The sequence below is a fragment of the Neoarius graeffei genome, chromosome 1 (genome assembly GCF_027579695.1).
Source record: "Neoarius graeffei isolate fNeoGra1 chromosome 1, fNeoGra1.pri, whole genome shotgun sequence".
NCBI classification, from domain to species: Eukaryota; Metazoa; Chordata; class Actinopteri; order Siluriformes; family Ariidae; genus Neoarius; species Neoarius graeffei.
The window spans coordinates 98,505,095-98,532,731 of record NC_083569.1 but is presented as its reverse complement, the minus strand read 5'-3'; the positions used below and the strand labels follow the sequence as shown (position 1 = coordinate 98,532,731).

General features: G+C 41.2%; 1 protein-coding gene across 13 annotated transcripts in view; it reads left to right on the top strand.

The window, feature by feature from the left end:
- Positions 1 to 27,637, top strand: part of LOC132875318 (adhesion G protein-coupled receptor L2-like) — a 407,634-nt gene that overhangs the window by 27,811 nt on the left and 352,186 nt on the right. The gene's annotated exons all lie outside the window — the stretch shown is intronic.

Here is a 27,637-nt window from a genome sequence, read left to right as displayed (position 1 = left end):
GAGCACAGTGCGCAATGAATATACACTTATACACGTCGCAGAATGGATTTGGCAGCGTTGCCTTTTCACAGAACTGCGATTTAAGTCCTTAAGTCCGGTATTCAAATTGTTAGAAATAAATGGCATAATTGCTGAGGCTGAAAACCCTTTCAACAAGAAGAATCCGCTCACACAGGAAAAAAAAAAAACAACAAAAAAACCCCACAACTTTTATGAACTACAATACAAGTCAAAAGTTTGTACAGCCCATACTCATTCATTCATCGGTTTTTCTATATTTGGTATTTTCTACATTGTAGAACAACACTGAAAACATCAAAACTATGAAATAACATCTGGAACACATATGGAATTACATAAAAAAAGTGCTAAAAAACAAAAGGTTTCATATTTTTAGTGTCTTCAAAGTATCCAGTGTTTACCTTGATGACGCTTTGCACACTATTGGCATTACCTTAATTAACCAGCTTCATGAGGTCGTCACCTGGAATGCTTTTCAATTAACAGCTGTGTCTCGTCAAAAGTTAATTAGTGGATGAGTTTCTTGCCTTCATAATGCATTTGACATCATCAAACATTAAATAGTAAATAATATTTCCACATTCCATAACTGCAGTAATACATATTATGTCAAGAACCGCTCAACTAAGTAAAGAGAAATGACATCCAGCATTACTTTAAGACATGAAGAAGTGACTTTTAATTCACAAAAGTAAAGATAAAATGTTGGATTAGAAGGTGTGTCCAAACTTTTGACTGGTGCTGTAGTTAGATAGTCAGGTAATGAACGCACCAGACCTGTAATTTACTTTAAATGTAGATGTACATCCAAGTCAATGTCGATATCAAATATGAATGTACTTCATATATAAGTAGATAAAGAGAACCCAGTTAAACAAATGAGATAAAAATATTATACTTGGTCATTTATTTCTTGAGGAAAATGATCCAATATTACATATCTATGGGTAGCAAAAGTATGTGAACCTTTGCTTTCAGTATCTGGTGTGACCCCCTTGTGCAGCAATAACTTGGCCATTCCAAAACATTAACTTCATTCTTCTTTAACCATTCTTTGGTAGAACGACTTGTGTGCTTAGGGTCGTTGTCTTGCTGCATGACCCACCTTCTCTTGCGATTCAGTTCATGGACAGATGTCCTGACATTTTCCTTTAGAATTTGCTGGTATAATTCAGAATTCATTGTTCCATCAATGATGGCAAGCCGTCCTGGCCCAGATGCAGCAAAACAGGCCCAAACCATGATACTCCCACCACCATGTTTCACAGATGGGATAAGGTTCTTATGCTGGAATGCAGTGTTTTCCTTTCTCCAAACATAACGCTTCTCATTTAAACCAAAAAAGTTCTATTTTGGTCTCATCCATCCACAAAACATTTTCCAATAGCCTTCTGGCTTGTCCACGTGATCTTTAGCAAACTGCAGACAAGCAGCAATGTTCTTTTTGGAGAGCAGTGGCTTTCTCCTTGCAACCCTGCCATGCGCACCATTGTTGTTCAGTGTTTTCCTCATGGTAGACTCATGAACATTAACATTAGCCAGTGTGAGAGAGGCCTTCAGTTGCTTAGAGGTTACCCTGGGGTCCTTTGTGACCTCGCCAACTATTACACGCCTTGCTCTTAGAGTGATCTTTGTTGGTCGACCACTCCTGGGGAGGGTAACAATGGTCTTGAATTTCCTCCATTTGTACACAACCTGTCTGACTGTGGATTGGTGGAGTCCAAACTCTTTAGAGATGGTTTTGTAACCTTTTCCAGCCTGATGAGCATCAACAACGCTTTTTCTGAGGTCCTCAGAAATCTCCTTTGTTCGTGCCATGATACACTTCCACAAACATGTGTTGTGAAGATCAGACTTTGATAGATCCCTGTTCTTTAAATAAAACTCACTCACACCTGATTGTCATCCCTGACTCTAATTTCACCTTCAAATTAACTGCTAATCCTAGAGGTTCACATACTTTTGCCACTCACAGATATGTAATATTGGATCATTTTCCTCAATAAATAAATGACCAAGTCTAATATTTTTGTCTCATTTGTTACAAAAATATTCTAAACTCTAAAGGGTTCACATACTTTCAAGCACCACCGTGTGTGTGTGTGTATATATGACCTCTTGTGTATCATGTCTTCTTTGTATATTTTGTAATGAAGTCTTATACTGTATATTGTAATGACTTTAATCTAATCGGAAAGGAGATGGGGTGGTTTTACAAGGATGTCAGGATGACAGATATTTTCCTGCATTTCTCAGCTCGAACCCTGAGTAAGATGAACTCTGTGCACAGTATATATGTATATAGTGTGTGTGTGTGTGTGTGTGTGCACGCGCATGGGGAGAGAGAGGCAGAGATAGGAACATATATACACTTTAGGCACCACTTTAAGCTAAAGTGCTGGACATTTTTAACATTTGCATTTGTGTGTGGCATCTTAGATAAGGAATAGAGTATTTAACGCTCTGCGCCTATTAGTGCATGATCATGAAGAATCAGACAAGCGCTAAAGAGAAGAGCCAGTCCCTGTCTGCTTGCCAGAGTTTTGTTTATCAGTGGAAGGCAGAGTGGAATATGATTAGCAGTCATTTATTAACCATAGCCGACTAGTTGAATCATTTTTTTTTTTTTTGTGTGTGGGGGGGTCTCATCTCATCTCATCTCATCTCATCTCATCTCATCTCATCTCATCTCATTATCTCTAGCCGCTTTATCCTGTTCTACAGGGTCGCAGGCGAGCTGGAGCCTATCCCAGCTGACTGCGGCGAAAGGCGGGGTACACCCTGGACAAGTCGCCAGGTCATCACAGGGCTGACACATAGACACAGACAACCATTCACACTCACATTCACACCTACGCTCAATTTAGAGTCACCAGTTAACCTAACCTGCATGTCTTTGGACTGTGGGGGAAACCGGAGCACCCGGAGGAAACCCACGCGGACACGGGGAGAACATGCAAACTCCACACAGAAAGGCCCTCGCCGGCCACGGGGCTCGAACCCAGGACCTTCTTGCTGTGAGGCGACAGCGCTAACCACTGTGGGGGGGGTATTAGTGTAAAGAGAAATCATGTTTCTATATATATATATATATTCCCAAATCATTGTTTGTTGACTGTTTTTTCCTTTGAAATTGTGCAGTTGTCCGTTGATGGTTCTCCCTGGATGTCTTTAGGCCACGTTTTAATTCAAAACACAACATTAATTCAGTAAAAAGTGTTTTCTTAAAAAGCGCAAGATTTCTTTCTCATACATGTCAACCTATACGGAATGTCTGTATTTTATACGGATTTGATTCAATAAACGTAGTATACGGGCGTATAAATAAAGTTATACGGATTCTTTAAAAAAACTTCAATATTTATTTAGAGCTATAATCAATTCCCACGATGATAAAAGAGCGCATAACATTTACAAACGTACTGTACACCACAGACAGCCAGTAAAGAGTCTTATGAAATCGCGCGTTATCTTGTGGTAGCGAGACTTCGTTCCACTTTTGATCATGCGCACACCGCATTGCGAGAATCCCGCCAACCGTGAAGTCATAGACATATAAACATAGACGCCGCCTTCTGCGTAGAATCATACGTCATCCTCGCCGCCATATTGGATGTGGCAAAGTGGAGATTCTTCAACCGTCTCTGGTATAGCGTCTAGACAGTAGCCGAGAATAAAGATGCCTCATTCATGTGCTGCGTTTAACTGTACCAACAGGTTTACCGTCCAAACGAGATCACATGGGATTACCTTTCACAGGTGAGACTGGAAAAATACTTTTCATTGTATCTGGTCATTATAACGTAATTTTACGAACAGATTTTCCTGACTTTGTGGCTAATATGAAGTCTCGCGCATAATAGCCGCTCGGTGAAACCTGTCTCCAAACAACGAAGTATTTCCTTCATAACTATGCTGATAACACTTTGTGTTTTTGTCAAACATTGGAGCTTTGTATTCATTCTGAAGGTTTGTTATTGATATTGAATAAAAAGTAACTGGGATACATCATTGTTAATTATCATTCAAATTTTAGGTAAATTATTTTAATTTGCATCTTATACGGATTTTATAAGGAAATACGGATTTTGGAGGTTGGTTATACAGGTTTGATTGACCAAAGGTTGACATGTATGCTTTCTAGTATGTGTTGGGTTTGTGTGTATGGACTCTCGCGATAAAACGCACCAAGTTGTGTTATTCCTGAATTATGTCTTTATTATTAATTATATCTTTCATGCTTCATGTGATTTGGTTTGGCTTAAGTAAATTCTATTAAAACCCTGGACATCAGACTGTAAGTCAAGCTCTGGTGTAAGGAGGAGAGGAGAGTCTTTCTCTGTAAATGAATGTGACATTTGAATCATTTCCATTTTGGCCCGTTCTTTAACAAATGCAGCGATTATTGCCCGGAATACATTAAACCCTCATTAAGATCCGGTAACCTTTACAAATCAGGTCTGCAGAAGAGATGCAGAAGAGAACGACCTCCTCAAGTAACGCTGATCATCCGTCATTAGGGTAAGCAATGTTAACAGGTAATAATGAGAAGGAGGTGAGAACACATATGACAGCTATGACTTAGACAGTGCCAAACGAGTCTCGCAAATTGGTGAGCCGTGAGCCTGATTGCTATTTAATCAGTCTTTCGAGAGAGGAATGGTGCCAATTAATTCCAGATATTCCAAGGTATTTCAGCGCTTGCATTATTTCTGTTGCGCTTGTAATTGGCACGGAAATGTGGCTCCCAAACTGGGACCCTGCACTGTGTTAATACCCCAACCTGATGGTGGGGCTGAACAGGGTTTTCTGCAACTTTCCGCAGCCAAGAAACTGACATTATATCCTCAAGGCGCAGGCGGTGTCTGCCCTAGACTTGTCACCAACCGTCAAAGACAAAGTGCATTGCCTCCGGAAAGATCCCCGACGGGAACATTGGGTGTATCCAGGGAGATTCTGCCCCACATCTGCCCCACCTCCCCTGGCTCTTTTGTGTTCTACATAATCAACCTCCGCTCTTTACTGACAGCACATCCTCTTCTTTAAATTGGTCGTGCCAAGATTCCCCGAGCAAGCCCAACTTTAAACGAGTCTCCCATTGAGGATTCAAAATTGCAAAGCAATCATATCGGTTAGGCGGCTGCATGGTGGGGGGGGTCAGGTTCAATTCACAGGGTTTGGCAGTGGAAGAATTGGGATGTGCAAGAGAAAATGTCTTCTTCTCATCTGCGTCCGAGCATACATTTTTACATTTCACTTTGTTCTAGCCTCATTGGGATGCATGTATGTATGCATTCTTTATTTTCTCCCTTCCAGCCACTGACAATTGAAAATAAATTAACATTCCAGCTCTTTTTCTCCCTTTTTTTTAAGCCAGTCGAGAATACTCAGGGGCAAACCCTCTGAGGTCAAGCGATACTCACAAGCTGTCAATCTTTCTCAGCGAGTCCCCCGCCCCTTTCTTTCTCCTCCGACCTATTCTTTTCTCCTCTTCTTTTTCTTGCATTCATTCAACTGCACTCTGTCTTAGAAACCAGAACTCCTTCTTCTCGGCTATTCTTACTCTGGCCACCTCCCCAGCTTGAGAGAGGCGACCGAGGGCTTTGTAAAGGACTCACATCCATTCAGACTTCTGTCACAAACAGAGCCATATTTCATGCTACGGAATGCTTGCTGTCAATTTTTCGCCATCAGTTTGTTTCGATCAGCTTTTTAATTGACCTGCTAGCTGAATGTTTTATATATCATTGAACCACACTGCTGTTGAAATCCCAGTTGTGATCAGTTGATTCATTTCCTTTCACCAGCAGCTCTGAGATAGTTCCAGCTGCAAGGCAAATTGCAGGTTTATATTAATGCACTATCGTAACCTACACATGGATGTGTACAGCAGGTGCTCCATATAATAAATAATTTGTTTTTATTTATTTAGCCTGTTGGTATGAGTCTCTAGCTTTTGTAGCAGCCAGAGGTAAATCTGTAATTTTAAGTTTTCTGACACAGGAAAGCCTTCAGGATGGAGGACTTTGCATTTTTTTGGTGACATGACAGTCTTCATTTTTGACTTATAAAACAAGGCACTGGGGCCATTATTAAAAAATGTTCTGTTTCCGGTCCACCGGCCGGGTGAGTGCCGTTTGTGCGGTTGAAATTTTTTTTTTAACGCCGGTTTTTCGACATTTTTTTTCGGGTTCGTAAATCTAAAATCGAACTTGACATTTCCGCATTCCCAGGGCTTTCCACTAAGGCTCATACTAGCCAGCCATGACAAATAAGTAGCCAGCCGGGGGGGGGGAGTAAACACAAAATAAACTCCTGTGCATGCAGTTCCCAGGATTAAATGTATTTTCCACAGACCATTTATTTATTCACTTTACTCAAATACAAAGTAAAATGGCAGTAAATCTTCTTTCTTTTCTTGCGTATTGCATCATGAGGCGTTCCTGGCTTGTAAATCTCTTATTTTCGGTGCATGACACATTCACGCAACTGAGCATGCTATGAATTAACAACGACAACGGTCTGCAGTGGGGCGACACAATTACACACTCAGCCAACATTTCTCCATTTGTGTATGAAAATACACTCCAACCACTCAGTTTGGGTTCATTTACAACCAACGGTGTCTTTTGATGCCAGCACGTAATTGAACGAGAGAAGACTGGTTTACCGGAGACAAAATAAGCGTCATCTCTGCTTCTGTTCCCTCCGACACACTAGGCTACTGCCTCCGCCGAGTGCGCGCACACTCTGAACTGAATCAGCTCTGCGCATGCGCCGTGCGGCACAAAAAAATGGCAGCCACCATGAAGGAAGCAGATCCGGAGTTTTCAAACATTTGCTTAAGTGTGAAATCGCAAAATGGTATTCTAGCGAACAACAAAATAGTAAAGATTCAGAAAAACAAATCATTCAGTGATCATTTTAATAGTGTAATTTCATCCGAACTAGGCCTAACGCTCGATTTAGAACTACAAAAAGTCCGTGTGTCGGACAGTTTAAGTACCTTTGTAAAAGTTTTGCAAATGTTGCAGTCAGCATTTAAAATGCTAACTTGAAGTTTTTGTACAAGTTTCAGTTGATTAAACTGTCATTTTATTAAATGTGTCTGCTTTTGTAATAAAAAAGTACTGAAAGAAAAAGTAAACACAGCATTGCGATTTCTTATCCATCCATAAAAAAAAAAAATCCCTCCCTCCCGACTGAAAATTTTTTTGCTCACCCGGTGGACAGGAAACGGATTTTTTTTTAAGGATGGCCTGGTGTGGGGACAACCGTTTATAGCTGCCTTCATTACCTCCACCAACTTTGTTGGAAGAGGTTATGTTTTTGCCTCTGTTTGTATATTTCCAATGTAACTCAGCAAGTAGTGAACAGATTTTGATGAAATTTGGAAGAAAGGTGAATCATGGGCCAAGGAAGCATTGATTAGGTTTTGATGCAAATCCGGATCTGTATGTGGATCAAGGATTTCTTTGTCTTTTCCCAACGTAACTCAAAATCTAGTTAACGGATTTGGATGAAATTTGGTGGACAGCTATCCTAGGTTCAAGTGATTTGATTTTGATGTGGCTTGGTGGAGCTATGCACTCTACAATGCATGAACTGTTTGCATACACGTAAAAAAAAAAAAACTTTATGTAAAATGTCCAACATGAGTTGAGCTCCATCCTGAAACCCTGCCCGTCTGTTAGCTGTCAGCAATGTAGACTTATGCAGCTGATAAATTTTGTAATTTATCAAAATTTGCAATTACCATTTGCAAATTTACATGACTTTACCCTTGGAGTAAAGCCACGCTTTTCTTCCCCCAATACTATCCTCCTCCATGCAAAACGATGACGCATCCATCAGGAATGGGGCAAAATCTTCTTAATGCTAATCATCTAATCCTTTTATTTCAAGTCGAACCAAATCCAGTCTGCAATCTGCCAGACAAAAAGGTGTTTAGGGAGATGATAAAGCTTGGCTTCTGTGCTTAATTTTGCAGACATAATGTAGGCGTGTTCCTCAGTGGGGGATGTCTTGAGCACCCCTATGAGGTGCAAATCGCTGTAGTGTGCCCACCCTCGCTTCACTCCCCCTCCACCAGGGCATCAGCTGGCACGCTGGAGGACAGGATTTTCCCATAGCGTTCTCATTGTGTGTGCCGATTCCAATATCTGAATTCTCCAAGCTTAAGAAATCCAGTCTGGCAGTTATATTGCTTTTTTCTCTCGAACAGAAGAGATCTGGTGATATGTGGTCATCTCCGAAGATTTGAACTCTTCTTATTGAAGCTGTTAATTTTCTGCAACGGGCTGTGTGGTTGTCAAATTAAGACTAAGAGAAATATGAACGTGCTGGACGCTCGTTCATTTTCCTAATGGCCAGCAGTTTTTAGTTCTCAGTCTCTAATGGAGTCTCTTTTATTGACCCATTATGTCTTGACTGTATTTAAACAGGCTCTTTGAATATTTGATTTAGTCTTGACATCTTTCAAGAAATGCAACAAGCCGAGAAGAGCAAAACAACAGAATATCATTAATTGTGTTAAACATAAAATGAGTGAAAATATTATGTTTAAAGACAAGACGATGACAATATCATCACTGGATAAATACACCAATGTCAGTGGCTTAAAATTAGTCCAAGAAAGATAGATCAAGAGATTAAGAAAAAAAAAACAAGCAAGCTTTCCGTCGAAACATTAAATAGAATGTTAAACAATGAAACCGTGACGAGGTTAGGGATTTCTGACATTGGAGTTTCTTGGCTAGAGTTATGCCTAACATCAGTATTTGTTTATTTGTTCCAAGAAAAATGTCAAGGCAGTTCCAAAAAATGGTTTATAGAAGTCAAAGGGCAATTCAAACTTTGTTGGACCAGAAACGGGGCACAAAGAAGACTTCGGATAATAAAATTACCAACCCGTAAACTAGATTTTGGGAAAACATAAACATGATTACAATTTAAACCAGAAGGGAACTTGGTAGAGAGCATACCTCCGTCAAGCCACATATTATCAACGTCACTCGAACCTAGGATAATACTCAAGCTGTCCACCAAGTTTCATCCAAATCCATTCACTACTTTTTGAGTTATGCTGGGAACAGACAAACAAACAGCGATGAAAACATAACCTGTTCCAACAAAGTTGGTGGAGGTAAATATGGTATTGGCAGTGGCACGAATGTAAATGATATCCTTATTACCTGAGGCTCACTTTGAAGAATGTACTGTCAGTTCATTGCTACTGTTGTTGCAGAAATACATGAACTGCTCTGAGTTTCCCAACAGCATCACAGCACAAAGATCATCATAAATGGTAGAGCGAGCAGCACAATGAACACTCTCTCTCCTAGTTAGGAGACTTTTGGGAAACTCAGCACTGTTCATATATATATATATATATATATATATATATATATATATATATATATATATATATATATATATATGAAAAACCTCTACACAGAATGTCCAACATGGATTGAGCTCCATTTATTGACAGACGAAGTAAACAGACCATTAAAAATTTTCTTCAAATTTCTATAGGTGTTTTGTTAGAGGAGCTTTATCAAATAATCTGACATAGGCGACACACATTATCACACAGTTAGTTATAAAATTTTCTCAAGAATTTGTTGGGATGATCTCATACCATGTGACTAAGTAATAATCTCATCTCATTTCATTATCTCTAGCCGCTTTATCCTGTTCTACAGGGTCGCAGGCAAGCTGGAGCCTATCCCAGCTGACTACAGGCGAAAGGCGGGGTACACCCTGGACAAGTCGCCAGGTCATCACAGGGCTGACACATAGACACAGACAACCATTCACACTCACATTCACACCTACGGTCAATTTAGAGTCACCAGTTAACCTAACCTGCATGTCTTTGGACTGTGGGGGAAACCGGAGCACCCGGAGGAAACCCACACGGACACGGGGAGAACATGCAAACTCCACACAGAAAGGCCCTCGCCGGCCACGGGGCTCGGACCTGGACCTTCTTGCCGTGAGGTGACAGCGCTAACCACTACACCACCGTGCCACCCTTAAGCCTAGGTCACAACCGGCCGTACGTGCTCCTACGGCCAGTCTACGTGCAAAAAACGCAAGAAACGCACGGAGGGCGCCCATGTGACGTGCTGATTTTCGAGCCGTAGACTGGCCGCAGAGGTTCTTTGTCATGTCAAACAAACTCTACGGGCGCTTACGTTTTTTTCAGGTTGGAAGACAAACTTACGGCCAACGTGCATCTTTCTCCACGAACAAAAAAAAACCGCAGCGATTTGGGAAACGCCAAAAATCGCACGGCCAAAAAATCGTATGTCCGGTTGTGACCTAGGCTTAAGTAATAATCTTAAAAGAATACTGTAATCGCTAATCTACAAATAGCTTGACCTAGACGCTGCTGTGCGAAAGACGCTCGTGTGCATCTTAGAATTCAAATTCAAATTGAAAACTGAAGAATAATTGAGTAATCACGAAAGAACACGCAATGTAAGTTATGATTGGACACAGTGGTATAACTTTGCACTCAGAGCTTATTCAGTACGGTAGCAGCTCGTTAGCCTGCGAGTTAATGTGCTAAACAGCAGTTAGCAAGGACTTTCTATGCTTACACACTGAGCTAAAACCTGACAAAGAGTCCACGAATGATGGAATCTGTGTTAAATGTTACACTTGTATTATATTTGTATTTGCATAACTGAATGTACGTTATGTCTACACAATCATTTGAGTACTTGTGATATTTGTAAGCTAGCATGCTCCCATTTGTGCTATTGTTTTCTTACAGTGCATTTTTGGGAATAAATACGAGAGTATAATGAATAATAGCGGTACAGTGCATACCTCTGCCAAGCCACATATTCGGATTTCTACCAAAATTTAATAAATTGTTCATTAGCCCATGGTTCACCCTTCCTCCAAATTTAATCAAAAAATTTCATCCGTTCACTATTTTTTGAGTTACGTTGGGAAAAGACAAACAAACACAGGCAAAAATATAACGTCTTCCAGCAAAGGTGGCAGAGGTAATAAAAACAATAACTATTTAGGAATCGTATTTATCTGGATTCTATGTTTTAGGATTTTGAACGTTTTATAAAATAGCTGACGTTTGAGTAACAACATTGACTCAACATTACTGATAGGTTTTGGGCTGGAGCACAGATTAGACTTATGCTGTGTTCACACTTATACCGGTACGAAAGTGGTATAACTGTATCGATACAAAGTATACCGGTACAGTTTAGTGCATCTGTCCACACTAGCGAGAAATGTTTGCGGTTTTCTTTCACGGTAGTTGAAATGCGCGTGCGCGAAATGTTTCCGTGGTTACCGAGTAACTTCCTTCCGAGAATATGGCGGATGAAACAACATGTGCGCGCTTTTTGTTGTCAATGTACAGTCTGTATTTCTGGTGGTCATTTATTCAGTCGAATCGTATAAAATGCGCGAGGCAGTTGAGAAAGAAACAAAGAAAACGAATCTTCCTTTCTCCCCCCTCACTTTCTCCCTCTTCCCTTCTCTTCCCCTCCCTTTCTCTCCCTTTTCCCCTCTTCCTCCTTTCTTCCTCCCTCCTTTTTCCCCCCTTTCTTTGCTCCATGTAGCTCCACGGTCGTTTTGAGCCATTTTGACATTTTATTTACAGCTGGAAAGCACGTGTGTATTGCCGGAAGAAGTAGGAATGGTTCATTGCGCTCGCACATTATATTTGTATCGATCTGTCCACACTACAGCGAAGCGCTACAGTACCGATACTGTACCGGTACGAAACCCATACATTTGTGGGTTTCGTACCAATACAGTTATACCGCTACAGTACCGGTATAGTTGCTAGTGTGGACAGGTGTTGCGGTATGAAAGTAGTTTCATATCGGTACAAAATCCCTAGTGTGGACAGGGTAATAGTTACCTCAACCAACTGTGTTGGAGGAGGTTATGTTTTCACCTCTGTTTGTTAGTTTGTTCCCAACGTAACTCAAAAAGTAGTGAACAGATTTGGATGAAATTTAGTGGAAAGGTGAGCCATTGGCCATGGAACAACTGATTAGATTTTGATGCAAATCTGGATATGTATGCAGATCCAGGATTTTTTTTTTTTGCCTTTTCCCAATGTAACTCAAAAAGTAGTGAATAAATTTTTATCAAATTTGGAGGAAAGGTGAGCCATGGGCTGAGGAACAACTGATTATATTTTGATGCAAATCTGAATATGTACAGTATATGGATCCAGGATCCAGATATGTATGCAGATCCAGGATTTTTTTTTTTTTTTTGCCTGTCCCAACGTAACTCAAAAAGTAAAGAAAGGATTTGGATGAAATTTGGTGGAAAGGTGGTCCATGGGCCAAGGAACAATTGAATAGATTTTGATGCAAATCTGGATATGTATACAGATACTATATAAGAAACTTTTATACTTATTTTTATACTTATTTCAATTTTTGTAATGTTTATTTGTTAGGATTTAAGTTTTTTTAAATACTTTTTTATACTTACTTTTTTTGCACTGGAAAGGGAGAAAAAGGGCATTCTAATTCTAATTCTAATCCAGCATCCAGATATGTATGCGGATCCAGGATTTTTTTTGTCTGTTCCCAACATAACTCAAAATAAATGAATAAATAAAATTTAGAGCAAAGGCGAGCCATGGGCCAAGGAACAAGTGACTAGATTTTGACACAAATCTGGATACGTATGTTGATCCAAGATCCAGATATGTATGCGGATCCAGGATTTTTTTTTTTTGCTGTTCCCAGCATAACTCAAAAAGTAGTGAACGGATTTTGATAAAATTTGGAGGAAAGGTGGTCCATGGGCCAAGGAACAATTGATTAGATTGTGATGCAAATCTGAATATGTATGTGAATCCAGGATTTTTTTGTCTTTTCCCAACGTAACTCATCTCATCTCATCTCATTATCTCTAGCCGCTTTATCCTTCTACAGGGTCGCAGGCAAGCTGGAGCCTATCCCAACTGACTATGGGCGAAAGGCGGGGTACACCCTGGACAAGTCGCCAGGTCATCACAGGGCTGACACATAGACACAGACAACCATTCACACTCACACCTACGGTCAATTTAGAGTCACCAGTTAACCTAACCTGCATGTCTTTGGACTGTGGGGGAAACCGGAGCACCCGGAGGAAACCCACGCGGACACGGGGAGAACATGCAAACTCCACACAGAAAGGCCCTCGCCGGCCCCGGGGCTCGAACCCAGGACCTTCTTGCTGTGAGGCGACAGCGCTAACCACTACACCACCGTGCCGCCCCAATGTAACTCAAAAAGTAGTAAATACATTTGGATGAAATTTGGTGGACAGCTTTAGTATTATCCTAAGTTCCATTGATTTGATTTTGATGTTGATAACGTGAGGCTTAGTGGAGGTATGCACTCTACTGAGTGCCCTTCTAGTTGCAATCTGTTGTTTTGTTCTAAAAGAGAATGCTCTGTGTGTTATTTTATGTTGATTAAAGCAAGTTCCTGAAGAATGTTCATTCAAGTCAAAGCAATTTTCTCAAACAGAGTTTTGAAGGCTTTGTGAAGGTCAGAGCGGCTCCTTTTTGACGAATTTAAATGTAAAAACAACAAAAAAAACCATTTCTTTTAACAGAATAATTCTTTAAACTCTGCCATATCTCTGTCATCACTAACACGGAAGACTGTTTTCTTTTATTAAAGGATTTCACAGCTTATGTAATTGGTCTATGTTCACACATTTGTCCAGTTGGATAAACAGGGTGTGAGAGTTGAGTGCTGGGTATGTCGAAACAACTGGAGAAGAACGTTGAAAGATGATGGTTAATGATTTACAACCATATCTTGAACATCCTACACAGGAATTTAAATGCATAATGTTTAAATGTAGCTCCTTTATAGTCTACTTCTGGCACATTTCCTATCGTCCAGTTGCTGTCAGGACTTTCGCTGACTTAATCCAATGATTAATGTGCTAGTCATGGTTCATTACATAAATATTTAGGTCTAGATGTTGAGGAAATTTGCCCATATGGCTTCCACAAGTCTTGAAAAGACAAATGACCAAGTTCTGGAGGTTTTGATATCGGACACCTTTTTTTTTTGCTCCTTTCCTCAACATCGTGTCCAAAGCTGCCATTACGTCGTGTGTGACCCCCAGCGGTTTTTGTTCGACATTTTAAATACCTCCGGAAACAAAAGACGCCTCCCTCCACCTGCTCAGGACTCAAGAACTGAATTCATTAATGCGGTTTAGGATTCAGTCTGATGTATGTTAATGATGAATCCGTCCCTGTTTCCATCTAACTTTATCCTTCCTTTTTATGTTTTTTTTTTTGTTCACTGCTGAAAATATCTCTCTGCATTGAGAGTGATCTGGGCAGAGTGCGTTTTTAGGCTCATTATAAAATAATCAGGATAGTTGATGAGAGTGCTCACCAGAGGAGATGTGGCAAGGTTTTTTTTTTCTTTCTTTCCTCATGACTCACACTTCAAAGTGTGAATTTCAGTGGGCGAGCCAGACGATTCAGAACCCGCAGACTCCCAACACTCCACGCATTACCGCAGACGAGAAGTGGAAGGAGAATTGGGAGGGACAAAGTCGGTTTACCGAGATGAAAGAATGATTTGGTTTGTGGGTGCATGTTGGTGTGTTTATATATATATATATATATATATATATATATATATATGTGTGTGTGTGTGTGTGTGTGCGCGCCTGTCAGGGACTATGAATGCTCAGGGCAAGCGAGGCCGACACATCATCCGTCTTCGATATTTGACATATGTTATAACGAGGCGCCGCTTCCCATGGGTCTCAGATGGTAACCTTTTGCCAATGCAGACAAAGCAGAACGGGTTTGTTTGAGCGTCCCCACGAGACGAAGGATGAGACAAAAAGCAAAGTATAAATAGAGGAGTGTTAATGCAGCCTTTTCATGTTACTAGATAAAGGGACTACCCATTTGGCCCAAGTGTGTCTGCGCATTTGCAAGTCCGCGTTATCCTAATGGGCTTCATGGGCAGCTGCCCAGGGCCTCGGCCACTAGGTAGCGAGATCGGAAAATATGAAACGATATTTTCAGAAGTTTTGATCATATTGATAACATTTTTGACGCATTTCGCCACCCGTAAGGAAGCCCACCTTGTCCCGTCGCATAAATCACCTGTCATTGTCAATATGATCACTGTCCACCATGTCTTCACACGCTACGCCAGCTTGAGTTCAATGATTTAATTAATGACTTCGCTTTCCAGAAAAGTAGGAAAGTGCCCTTGTAAGTTGACCCATGGCTGTCTAACTGAATGCGCAAAGCTGTGTGCCACTGCTGTTTGGGACATTACGTGTGTGAAAGGATGAAATGTTTCACATAGCCGAACATTTTGAGATTTATTTCTGAGAAGCAAGATATTTTTCTTTCTTTGTTATCGCTCTTTGTTTTCAAAAGTTAAAAGTCGCCTGGGTTCCAAAATGAAAACGAACGGTTATATACAAAATCAATGTTCTTGTTCTGAATACTAAAGAAACTGTTGTAGGCCTAGGTTATGTTCTTGACATGTTGTTCATTGACTCACTCATTCAAAGGCTTCTTGAGACTAAACTTTACACTACGTTCACACTGCAAGGCTTAATGCTCAATTCCGATTTTTTTGTGAAATCCGATTTTTTTGTGAGGTCGTTCACATTAACAAATATATGCGACTTGTATGTGATCCTCAGTATGAACGAAAAGCAACCTAAAAGTGTTCCGCATGCGCGTTGCAGGATACGACGACGTCACACGCAGTGAGCATGGCCAGTGTTTACGGAAGTAACCTAAAGTTTCCTGCGTATAACAGTAGCCAGCATGGAGTACCTGGCGATGATGCAGTTGTTGTTGCGACGGAGCCAGAACATGCACAATAGCCTGATGTTAAGGAGGAGGTTGAGAAGGAAGAGGGCAAGGGTTTTGTTGTTGTAACTTTTTTTGAGAGACCCGCCGCCTACTTCAGCGCAGAATAGTGACGTTTGTGGCTTGTTGATGACGTGTAAGTCGGATGAATGCGACCTGGCGGTTCAGACTGAAGTCACATATGAAAAGATCGGATAGGAATCGGAATTAGGACCACATATCCAAACGGCCTGGGTCGGATTTGAAAAAATCGGATCTGTGTCTTTCATATTGTCAATAAAAGATCGGATACAGGTCACATATGGGCGAAAAAATCGGATTTGAGTCACTTCAGCCTGCAGTGTGAACGTAGTCTTAGTTAACCAGACTTGTTAACCGTGATGTCTGATGGATTTTTTCACCACGCAATTGCCTATTTCACCATTGCTTTTTCTCGATTAAATAGGTGTTGATGGATATAAAGTTTTATCGTTCAGTAGTATTTCTAATTGTGCCACTGTCATTATTTAAGTTTCTGTCAGTGCGTTTACATGCACATAGAGAAAATCGAATTTCTGCCGTTGCTCGACTGAAATCGAAGTTCAAAATGCCATGTATTCACCTTAATTCGGTTGAAATTGAACCAAACTTGATTTCTCGTAATCGAGCTACACGACCTAGATTATGCGATTTCTGCCGAGCTACTTAGTGCATGTAAACCCTATCGAGCTACGTACTCGAGCTACTTACTTCAGCACTGCCCCTTCCGGAAGTGACGAGTGACGAGACCACAAGCGGGAAACACAACAGCCTCGGTCGGCATGACAACCGCATGAATCTTTTTCTTTTTGTGGCATTGTTTGCACTGTTAAAATTTAGCTCACTTACTGTATCACCAAATACATCTGTACAGCTGTTGCATAGCTGTGAATTGTGTACATAAACAAGTCACTGTATTTGTGTGTGTGTGTATATAGATGTCCAACATCTGAAGAATGTCAATAAAAACAAAACAATTTAACTTTTTGTGTGTTTATTAAGACAAGTTAAATTGTAAGCAAAAAAAAAAAAATTTTGTAAGCAAAAAATGGACTTTAGAAAAATATACAATTGTGCAAAATAAGTTGTCTTACAAAACAGTGGTCTGCGCAGGACAGTTTGTAGCCATACAGTCTGTTAGAGCAAGCCTAACAGCTTGAGCACGGAACTGCCAATGTTGCCAGATTGGGGGTTTTAAGTGCTTTTTGGCGGATTTGAACATGTTTTGGGCTGGAATACGTCAGCAGTATCTGGCAACAGTACAGCTCTTCTTCATGACGACAACCGGAAGTGTACCAACACGATGGGGCGTGTAGCGCCACGTGTGGCTCGGGTGCACAATGCACCTTGCACAATAGCCCGATTTCACTTGTGCATGTAGGATTGGATTTCTCTGGCACCCCTGCTGGGACCCTTTGCTCGATTACCGACAGTACCTCGATTTGGATGTGCATGTAAACGTACTGAGTGTCTAGTTAGACAGGCACGCCTGAGGGGGTGAATTTGCTGAGCGCTGTTGACAACAGGCGGGGGTGTGTCTGCCCAGGGCCTCGACAAGGGTTAACGCGGCCCAGCGCATTTGTCTAATTATTCGATTGACAACTACAAGGTAACCGAGTACCAACTTGGCACATGACCCAATTAGCTTGGCACCATGGACCAGACTGTGCTTACAGTAGGTGAGCTCGAGGTGCTCGCAAGTCCCCAGGTTTGACTACTTAGTGAAGAAAACCGCGAGAGCCAGCTAAGCACAGACAGACCTGCATGCCAGCTGAACGCTGTTGAATTAGAGAAGCGTGGATTATGTTGGCAGCTGATTCCAGTCTTCTTGTGTTTATGTAGGGGAAAATATAATCATCTCATAAAAGTGCTTAACTGCATTTTACTGGCTGTTTCACACTCCTTGGACGTTTACAGGCTGGATTTGTGATATTGCTAGCACAGGTCAGAAGCCACCAACATATTCAATACACACATTCAATACAAAGAGAACCTCTGTACATGAAATGCATGGCATAGTCTAGCTCTTGCAGCTCGGAGCAAGCGTGGACGTTCCTAATGATTTGTTTATATCCTTGGCTTTTTTTATTCCAGCCAGTGTTTACACAGCTACACTTTTTGCCAAAGTTTCCTGCAAAACTTTCCTATTGTGTCTGCGTTTTAGTCATAACAGCAGTCAAGGAAATCGTTTGAGACTCCAAACCACAAATTCATCCTTAATGATGTATAAGTCTCATCGACATCTTTATAAATATCTAATGTCCACTTGTATAGAATTAATATTCACTAATAAATTTTAGATGAAGTCAGGTCGTGACCCACATTACAGGATAATCAGGATAGTTTTACGGTCATACAGTCAATCGCAAAAGGTGTCCCAGTCTACTCCGAGTCCAGTCATGACTTTCACAACTGTCAGTGATAAATGTTAGTATAAATACGGAGGTGATTATAGAAAATGTAGTCGAGTCACTAAACCTCAAGTCCAAGTCATGAAAGCAAATTTCAAGTCGAGTCGAGAACAAGACTCCATCTGCACTATTTGACGGTAGCTGTTGCTGCCTTTATGTGAAAGTCAGTGCGTTTACATGCACATAGAGAAAATTGAATTTCTGCCATTGCTTGACTGAAATCGAAGTTCTAAATGCCATGTAAACACCTTAGCTAGGCTGAAATTGAACTGAACTTGATTTCTCGTAATCGAGCTACATGACCTAGATTATGCGATTTCTGCCGAGCTACTTAGTGCATGTAAACCCTATCGAGCTACGTAGTCCAACTACTTACTTCAGCACTGCCCCTTCCGGAAGTGACGAGTGACGAGACCACAAGCGGGAAACACGACAGCCTCGGTCGGCATGACAACAGTAGTAGTGAGCAGCAGAAGAGGTCAGGAGGAACAAACGAAGAAGAGAAAATGGCGAGCAGAAACGTGCACTTCTGGAGCAATGAGGAGACAGAGTTCATGCTCATTCAGCTTAAGGAGTTGAATATATTAAAATTCATGGACGGGAGAAAAACGCGCAATGGAGAACACGGAACTGATAACTTTGTTTACACTCTGGAATAGCTCTTCTTCATGACGACAACCGGAAGTGTACCAACACGATGGGGCGTGTAGCGCCACCTGTGGCTCGGGTGCACAATGTACCTCACACAATAGCTCGATTTCCTTGTGTGCATGTAGGATTGGATTTCTCTGGCACCCCTGCTGGGACCCTTTGCTCGATTGCCGACAGCAGCTCGATTTGGATGTGCATGTAAACGCACTGAGTGTCTCTGCTACTGTGTTGGACTAACGTTCCTGCTCGACTGCCCTATTTTAGTTAACAGGCTACAGATAAAAAGCTTGTTCATTGCTCAGCAAGCCCCGCCCACTACCAACAGGGCAAATAACATGAGAGAGGGTTAACACTAGCTAGTTCATCGCTCAGCAAGCAAGCCCCGCCCATTATCAACAGAGCAATGAACATCGCGTGTCACTTCCTTCTCTGGGTGGAGTCTTACCAAATGATGATTGAAGTTCGAGGTTGTCCCCGCCGTCTCCTCAATAGTTCGACATATGGAACACATAGCAGTGCATTTTTTCCCACTGCACGAGAAGTCTGTATAAGCAAAGCGGACAATCCTAGGGGCTTCTCTCCAGGCATTTTAGCGCCATTAATGTTAGTTTGTTCCTGAACATGACGTATGAACAGGTGAATGTGCATTCTCTTGCATGAAATTAGTATAAAAATTAATGTAGATATAAATATAGGGCGGCACGGTGGTGTAGTGGTTAGCGCTGTTGCCTCACAGCAAGAAGGTCCAGGTTCGAGCCCCGGGGCCGGCGAGGGCCTTTCTGTGTGGAGTTTGCATGTTCTCCCCGTGTCCGCGTGGGTTTCCTCCGGGTGCTCCGGTTTCCCCCACAGTCCAAAGACATGCAGGTTAGGTTAACTGGTGACTCTAAATTGAGCGTAGGTGTGAATGTGAGTGTGAATGGTTGTCTGTGTCTATGTGTCAGCCCTGTGATGACCTGGCGACTTGTCCAGGGTGTACCCCGCCTTTCGCCCGTAGTCAGCTGGGATAGGCTCCAGCTTGCCTGCGACCCTGTAGAACAGGATAAAGCGGCTACAGATAATGAGATGAGATGAGATGAGATGTTACAAAAAATGAAGAAAAAATCCGAGTCCTCGTCTCCAATTTACGAGTCCGAATGTGGTTAATGCACGAGTCCGAGTCATCAGTGCTCAAGTCCAAGTCAAGTCACGAGTCCTTAAAATTAGGGCACGAGTCGGATTCGAGTACTACAAGCCTGATAGAAAATCGCGCGCACTGATTGCTCGAGAAATTCTCAATATTTCTCGATAATCACCTCGAGCGACTTGGCGAAATGTTGGCCGATGGCTTTGTCACCATAAATGAGGAAGAATTACAAATGATGAAAGAAAATGCTGTTCCTAAACGCACTAAAGATGCTACGAAGTTTGGTCTAAAACTATTCAAAGGTAAGGTGGGGCTGTGATTTAGTTTATCGATTTCAAAACAAAGGATTTTATGCGACTCGGTGTAGATAAGTGACGCAAGTCTGCGCCGTGACTTTATTACATTTGCATGCTGCTTTTGAAGTTTGAAATAATTTTTTTTTAATACGATTTTTAAAAAAAATAATCACCTGTGTTTTTATACTAAAACAATGATCTGCCTCAGGCTCAGTGAATAATAACCTCCGCTTCATCTCAGTTATTATTCGCCAATATTCACTTCACCTTCCTCGACTAATTGTTAAATAAACTTCTTCAACTTTTACAATTCAACATAATTTGCATGGAGGAACCAGTGACTTCCAGTACAACAGAATTATTGTGTTTTCACATATGCAATGTTTACACCGCTTGAAAGGACCCCCACTGCGTCTCAGACTAAAACAACCGGTCCGAGAGTGTCTCAGCATGGTGGTCTTGGTTGGGTTCCAAGTGAACTCTGGAACAAGAAAGCGGTTTGACCCTGAAATCGACCCGACTGCAGGAAGTGAAGCAAACATGGCATGTATTGTGGGTTACAGCTTTTTTTTTTTTTTTCCCAATGTGAGCTGCGGAATCGTGCCAAAGCACAGAGCTGTAGCACTGCACAAATATGATGTGTTCTGGAGAAACTGAAATAAATAATAAACGCTGCAAAAATGCGATACAAACAACCTTTTCAAATAATTATTTTTTTTAGATAAGGAACAGATCAGTTATTTAGCGTTGACTCTGGTGGTTTTTATGATTTCTCTGTGTGCTTGGCAAAGGACTGTTTGACTTTTTCTGTCTCCATATTTTTGAACAATGAAATAAAATTTTACGAGCCCTATATTCTCCTCAGCCAATGTTTCTTTGAGTGTGTGTGGGTGTTTTGATTTACAAAACCAAACCAAATACTGTAGCAAATCAGCCAAGCAAACTAACAAGGTCTAATGCTGTAAATCAGAATTTTGGATCTCTGGGGAGGAGAAACCAAAGAAAATGCACCTTCCCTTCGGTCAAGTTGGAATTCCTACTTGGAAAGTGGGGAATATATTTGTCAACCCCAGGTTCATTACATTAGTGGCATTTAGCAGACACTCTTATCCAGAGCGATGTATAACATACCCAGAGCAGCCTGGGGAGCAGTACCTTGCCCAAGGGCACTTCAGCCATTTCTGCTGGTCCAGGGAATCAAACCAGTGACCATTTGGTCCAAAAGCTGCTTCTCTAACCTTAAGGCCATGGCATCCATGGGGTCAGCAAATGCCGTCATGTCTACATGGCTAAAAGATCACATCACTGTTTTATCATAGTTTTTGAGGCTACTCTTCATTCACTGTTTTATTGTAGGTTTTGAGTCTACTCTTTGTTCACTGTCTTATCGTAGTTTTTGAGCTTACTCTTCGTTTACTGTTTTATCATAGTTTTTGAGGCTAATCTTCGTTCAGTGTTTTATCATAGTTTTTGAGGCAACTCTTCGTTCGCTGTTTTATCGTAGTTTTTGAGGTTACTCTTCATTCGCTGTTCTTTCGTAGTTTTTGAGGCTACTCTTCATTCACTGTTTTATCGTAGGTTTTGAGTCTACTCTTTGTTCACTGTCTTATCGTAGTTTTTGAGGTTACTCTTCGTTCACTGTTTTATCGTAGTTTTTGAGGCTACTCTTCATTCAGTGTTTTATCGTAGTTTTTGAGGCTACTCTTCGTTCAGTGTTTTATCGTAGTTTTTGAGGCTATTCTTTGTAAACTGTTTTATCGTAGTTTTTGAGGCAACTCTTCATTTGCTGTTTTATCGTAGTTTTTGAGGTTACTCTTCATTCGCTGTTTTATCGTAGTTTTTGAGGTTACTCTTCATTCAGTGTTTTATCGTAGTTTTTGAGACTACTCTTCATTCAGTGTTTTATCGTAGTTTTTGAGGTAACTCTTCATTCACTGTTTTATCGTAGTTTTTGAGGCTACTCTTCATTCGCTGTTTTATCGTAGTTTTTGAGGTTACTCTTCATTCGCTGTTTTATCGTAGTTTTTGAGGCTACTCTTCATTCAGTGTTTTATCGTAGTTTTTGAGACTACTCTTCATTCAGTGTTTTATCGTAGTTTTTGAGGCTACTCTTCATTCAGTGTTTTATCGTAGTTTTTGAGACTACTCTTCATTCAGTGTTTTATCGTAGTTTTTGAGGTTACTCTTCATTCGCTGTTTTATCGTAGTTTTTGAGGCTACTCTTCATTCAGTGTTTTATCGTAGTTTTTGAGACTACTCTTCATTCAGTGTTTTATCATAGTTTTTGAGGTTACTCTTCATTCACTGTTTTATCGTAGTTTTTGAGGTTACTCTTCATTCGCTGTTTTATCGTAGTTTTTGAGGCTACTCTTCATTCAGTGTTTTATCGTAGTTTTTGAGGTAACTCTTCATTCACTGTTTTATCGTAGTTTTTGAGGCTACTCTTTGTTCAGTGTTTTATCGTAGTTTTTGAGGCTACTCTTCGTTCACTGTTTTATTGTAGTTTTTGAGTCTACTTTTCGTAAACTGTTTTATCGTAGTTGTTGAGGCAACTCTTCATTCGCTGTTTTATCGTAGTTTTTGAGGTTACTCTTCATTCACTGTTTTATCGTAGTTTTTGAGCCTACTCTTCATTCACTGTTTTATCGTAGTTTTTGAGGCTACTCCTCATTCAGTGTTTTATTGTAGTTTTTGAGGCTACTCTTCATTCAGTGTTTTATCGTAGTTTTTGAGGCTACTCTTTGTTCAGTGTTTTATTGTAGTTTTTGAGGCTATTCTTCGTAAACTGTTTTATCGTAGTTGTTGAGGCAACTCTTCATTCGCTGTTTTATCGTAGTTTTTGAGCTTACTCTTCGTTCACTGTTTTATCGTAGTTTTTGAGCCTACCCTTCGTTCACTGTTTTATCGTAGTTTTTGAGCTTACTCTTCATTCACTGTTTTATTAGGGCCCGAGCCCTATAGGGCGAAGGCCCTATTGATCTTGTTCGGTTTTTTATTATTATTATTATTATTATTATTATTATTATTATTAGGGCCCGAGCCCTATAGGGCGAAGGCCCTATTGATCTTGTTCGGTTTTTTATTATTATTATTATTATTATTATTATTCTTATTATTATTAGGGCCCGAGCCCTATAGGGCGAAGGCCCTATTGATCTTGTTCGGTTTTTTATTATTATTATTATTATTATTATTATTCTTATTATTATTATTATTATTATTATTCCTTAGTCGCGGTCGCTGTTCGGCCTTTTTTGGGGCACTTCCTGTGGACGAAAACGCGCATATTTTGGATCATTTTATCGGCATCCCCTACGCTACTCAGATCCAAAACCCCAGATCTGGGCGGGGCTCTGGGCCTCTATAGCGCCCCCTAACGCCTTGAAAATTTTGCCTTTTTTCGAAGGCTCCTGGTTGCCATATAGTTTGTCGTAGAGGAACGAAATTTGGTTCACATATGTATCTTACTGAGACGAACAAAAAAAGTTCTATGAATGCATAGCCACGCCCAACAGGAAGTGAGGTAATTTTACTTTTGTGCGAAATGCATGGCCACGAAGACGGCGCAACTCCTCCTAGACCGTTCATGGGAATGTCCCCAAAATTGATACACATCATCTACAGACATGGCTGACAAAAGTTACTAAATACGTTTCACGTAGGATAAAACGTTCAGAAGTTATACGTCGATCAATTTTCACTTCAAAATTTTACATGCTAAAAAATTCATAACAAATCTTCTAATTGCTCAAAACTGCTCATACTTCACACGCAAATCACTCATTGGGCTTCTGACATGTTACCCAATTTCTGTGATATTTCGCCACTGGGGGCGCTATTTTTGGGCAAAAAATCCAATCTTTCCTCAAATTTGGTCAAACTTCACGGCCACCCTCTTACTACCTCCCATGTCATGTATACCGCATTTTGGGAATTTTCGTCCATGGGGGGCGCTGTTTTTGGCCGACGCAATTGCTCCAAAACGGGTTTTTGGTAAATAATTCCATAATGCTTTTCCTTCACACCACTACCTTGTGATAGTGCGTTCCTGTTGTGGACACTTATTTTTCCAACTCATAATCGCTCATGTACAGCATAGCGCCACCTTCTGACATGGGAAAAACCAAAAAATTTATTCTTCAAAAATCTATATCTCATCTTCTATTTACTCAATTGTCATCAAACTTCATACGCAATCTCTTCATAGCTCACCTGACATGTCCGCCAAATTTTGTGCACTTTCGCCCCTGGGGGTGCTGGTTATGGCGGAAATGATATTGCAGCTTCTGATTTGTCAAACTTGGCAAGCAAACTCTTTTCAAGACCCTTATTGGGGCGCTTGCCATGGTCGACAACGCACGAAATTTGGCTCCTTTTTCTTAGACTGCCACCGCTACTGAGAACCAAAAGCCCAGATCCAGCCGGGCCTCAGGGCCTCTATAGCGCCCCCTAACTCGTTGTGATTTTGGCCTCCCGCTTTAAGGTGCCTGGTTGCCATGTAGTTTGTAGGAGTGGCGTGCCATTTGGTACGCATATGTATCTCACTAAGCCGGACAAAAATGTAATGCCAATGCATTAGCCACGCCCAACAGGAAGTGAGGTAATTTCACTTTTGTGCGAAATGCATGGCCACGAAGACGGCGCAACTCCTCCTAGACTGTTCATAGGAATGTCACCAAAATTGATACACATCATCTACAGACATGGCTGACAAAAGTTACTAAATAAGTTTCACGTAGCTTGAACCGCTCAGAAGTTATACGTCAATCAATTTTTAATGCAAAATTTTACATGCTTAAAAATTCATAACAAATCTTCTAATTGCTCAAAACTGCTCATACTTCACACGCAAATCCCTCATTGGGCTTCTGACATGTTCCCCATTTTCTGTGATATTTCGCCACTGGGGGCGCTATTTTTGGGCAAACAATCCAATCTTTCCTCAAATTTGGTCAAACTTCACGGCCACCCTCTTACTACCGCCCATGTCATGTATACCACATTTTGGGAATTTTCGTCCATGGGGGGCGCTGTTTTTGGCCGACGCAATTTCTCCAAAACGGGTTTTTGGTAAATAATTCCATAATGCTTTTCCTTCACACCACTACCTTGTGATAGTGCGTTGCTGTTGTAGACACTTATTTCTCCAACTCATAATCGCTCATGTACAGCATAGCGCCACCTTCTGACATGGGAAAAACCAAAACATTTATTCTTCAAAAATCTATCTCTCATCTTCTATTTACTCAATTGTCATCAAACTTCATAAGCAAACTCTTCATAGCTCTCCTGACATATCCGCCAAATTTTGTGCACTTTCACCCCTGGGGGTGCTGGTTATGGCACACACGATGTTGCAGCTTCTGATTGGTCAAACTTGGCAAGCAGACTCTTTACGGTATTTCGCGGGGACGCATGCCCCCGCCCCCACTGGCCGCTGGCGCGAGGGCCCGTCAAGGCCGCTTGCGGCTTTAATTATTATTATTATTATTCCTTAGTCGCGGTCGCTGTTCGGCCTTTTTTGGGGCACTTCCTGTGGACGAAAACGCGCATATTTTGGATCATTTTATCGGCATCCCCTACGCTACTCAGATCCAAAACCCCAGATCTGGGCGGGGCTCTGGGCCTCTATAGCGCCCCCTAACGCCTTGAAAATTTTGCCTTTTTTCGAAGGCTCCTGGTTGCCATATAGTTTGTCGTAGAGGAACGAAATTTGGTTCACATATGTATCTTACTGAGACGAACAAAAAAAGTTCTATGAATGCATAGCCACGCCCAACAGGAAGTGAGGTAATTTTACTTTTGTGCGAAATGCATGGCCACGAAGACGGCGCAACTCCTCCTAGACCGTTCATGGGAATGTCCCCAAAATTGATACACATCATCTACAGACATGGCTGACAAAAGTTACTAAATACGTTTCACGTAGGATAAAACGTTCAGAAGTTATACGTCGATCAATTTTCACTTCAAAATTTTACATGCTAAAAAATTCATAACAAATCTTCTAATTGCTCAAAACTGCTCATACTTCACACGCAAATCACTCATTGGGCTTCTGACATGTTACCCAATTTCTGTGATATTTCGCCACTGGGGGCGCTATTTTTGGGCAAAAAATCCAATCTTTCCTCAAATTTGGTCAAACTTCACGGCCACCCTCTTACTACCTCCCATGTCATGTATACCGCATTTTGGGAATTTTCGTCCATGGGGGGCGCTGTTTTTGGCCGACGCAATTGCTCCAAAACGGGTTTTTGGTAAATAATTCCATAATGCTTTTCCTTCACACCACTACCTTGTGATAGTGCGTTCCTGTTGTGGACACTTATTTTTCCAACTCATAATCGCTCATGTACAGCATAGCGCCACCTTCTGACATGGGAAAAACCAAAAAATTTATTCTTCAAAAATCTATATCTCATCTTCTATTTACTCAATTGTCATCAAACTTCATACGCAATCTCTTCATAGCTCACCTGACATGTCCGCCAAATTTTGTGCACTTTCGCCCCTGGGGGTGCTGGTTATGGCGGAAATGATATTGCAGCTTCTGATTTGTCAAACTTGGCAAGCAAACTCTTTTCAAGACCCTTATTGGGGCGCTTGCCATGGTCGACAACGCACGAAATTTGGCTCCTTTTTCTTAGACTGCCACCGCTACTGAGAACCAAAAGCCCAGATCCAGCCGGGCCTCAGGGCCTCTATAGCGCCCCCTAACTCGTTGTGATTTTGGCCTCCCGCTTTAAGGTGCCTGGTTGCCATGTAGTTTGTAGGAGTGGCGTGCCATTTGGTACGCATATGTATCTCACTAAGCCGGACAAAAATGTAATGCCAATGCATTAGCCACGCCCAACAGGAAGTGAGGTAATTTCACTTTTGTGCGAAATGCATGGCCACGAAGACGGCGCAACTCCTCCTAGACTGTTCATAGGAATGTCACCAAAATTGATACACATCATCTACAGACATGGCTGACAAAAGTTACTAAATAAGTTTCACGTAGCTTGAACCGCTCAGAAGTTATACGTCAATCAATTTTTAATGCAAAATTTTACATGCTTAAAAATTCATAACAAATCTTCTAATTGCTCAAAACTGCTCATACTTCACACGCAAATCCCTCATTGGGCTTCTGACATGTTCCCCATTTTCTGTGATATTTCGCCACTGGGGGCGCTATTTTTGGGCAAACAATCCAATCTTTCCTCAAATTTGGTCAAACTTCACGGCCACCCTCTTACTA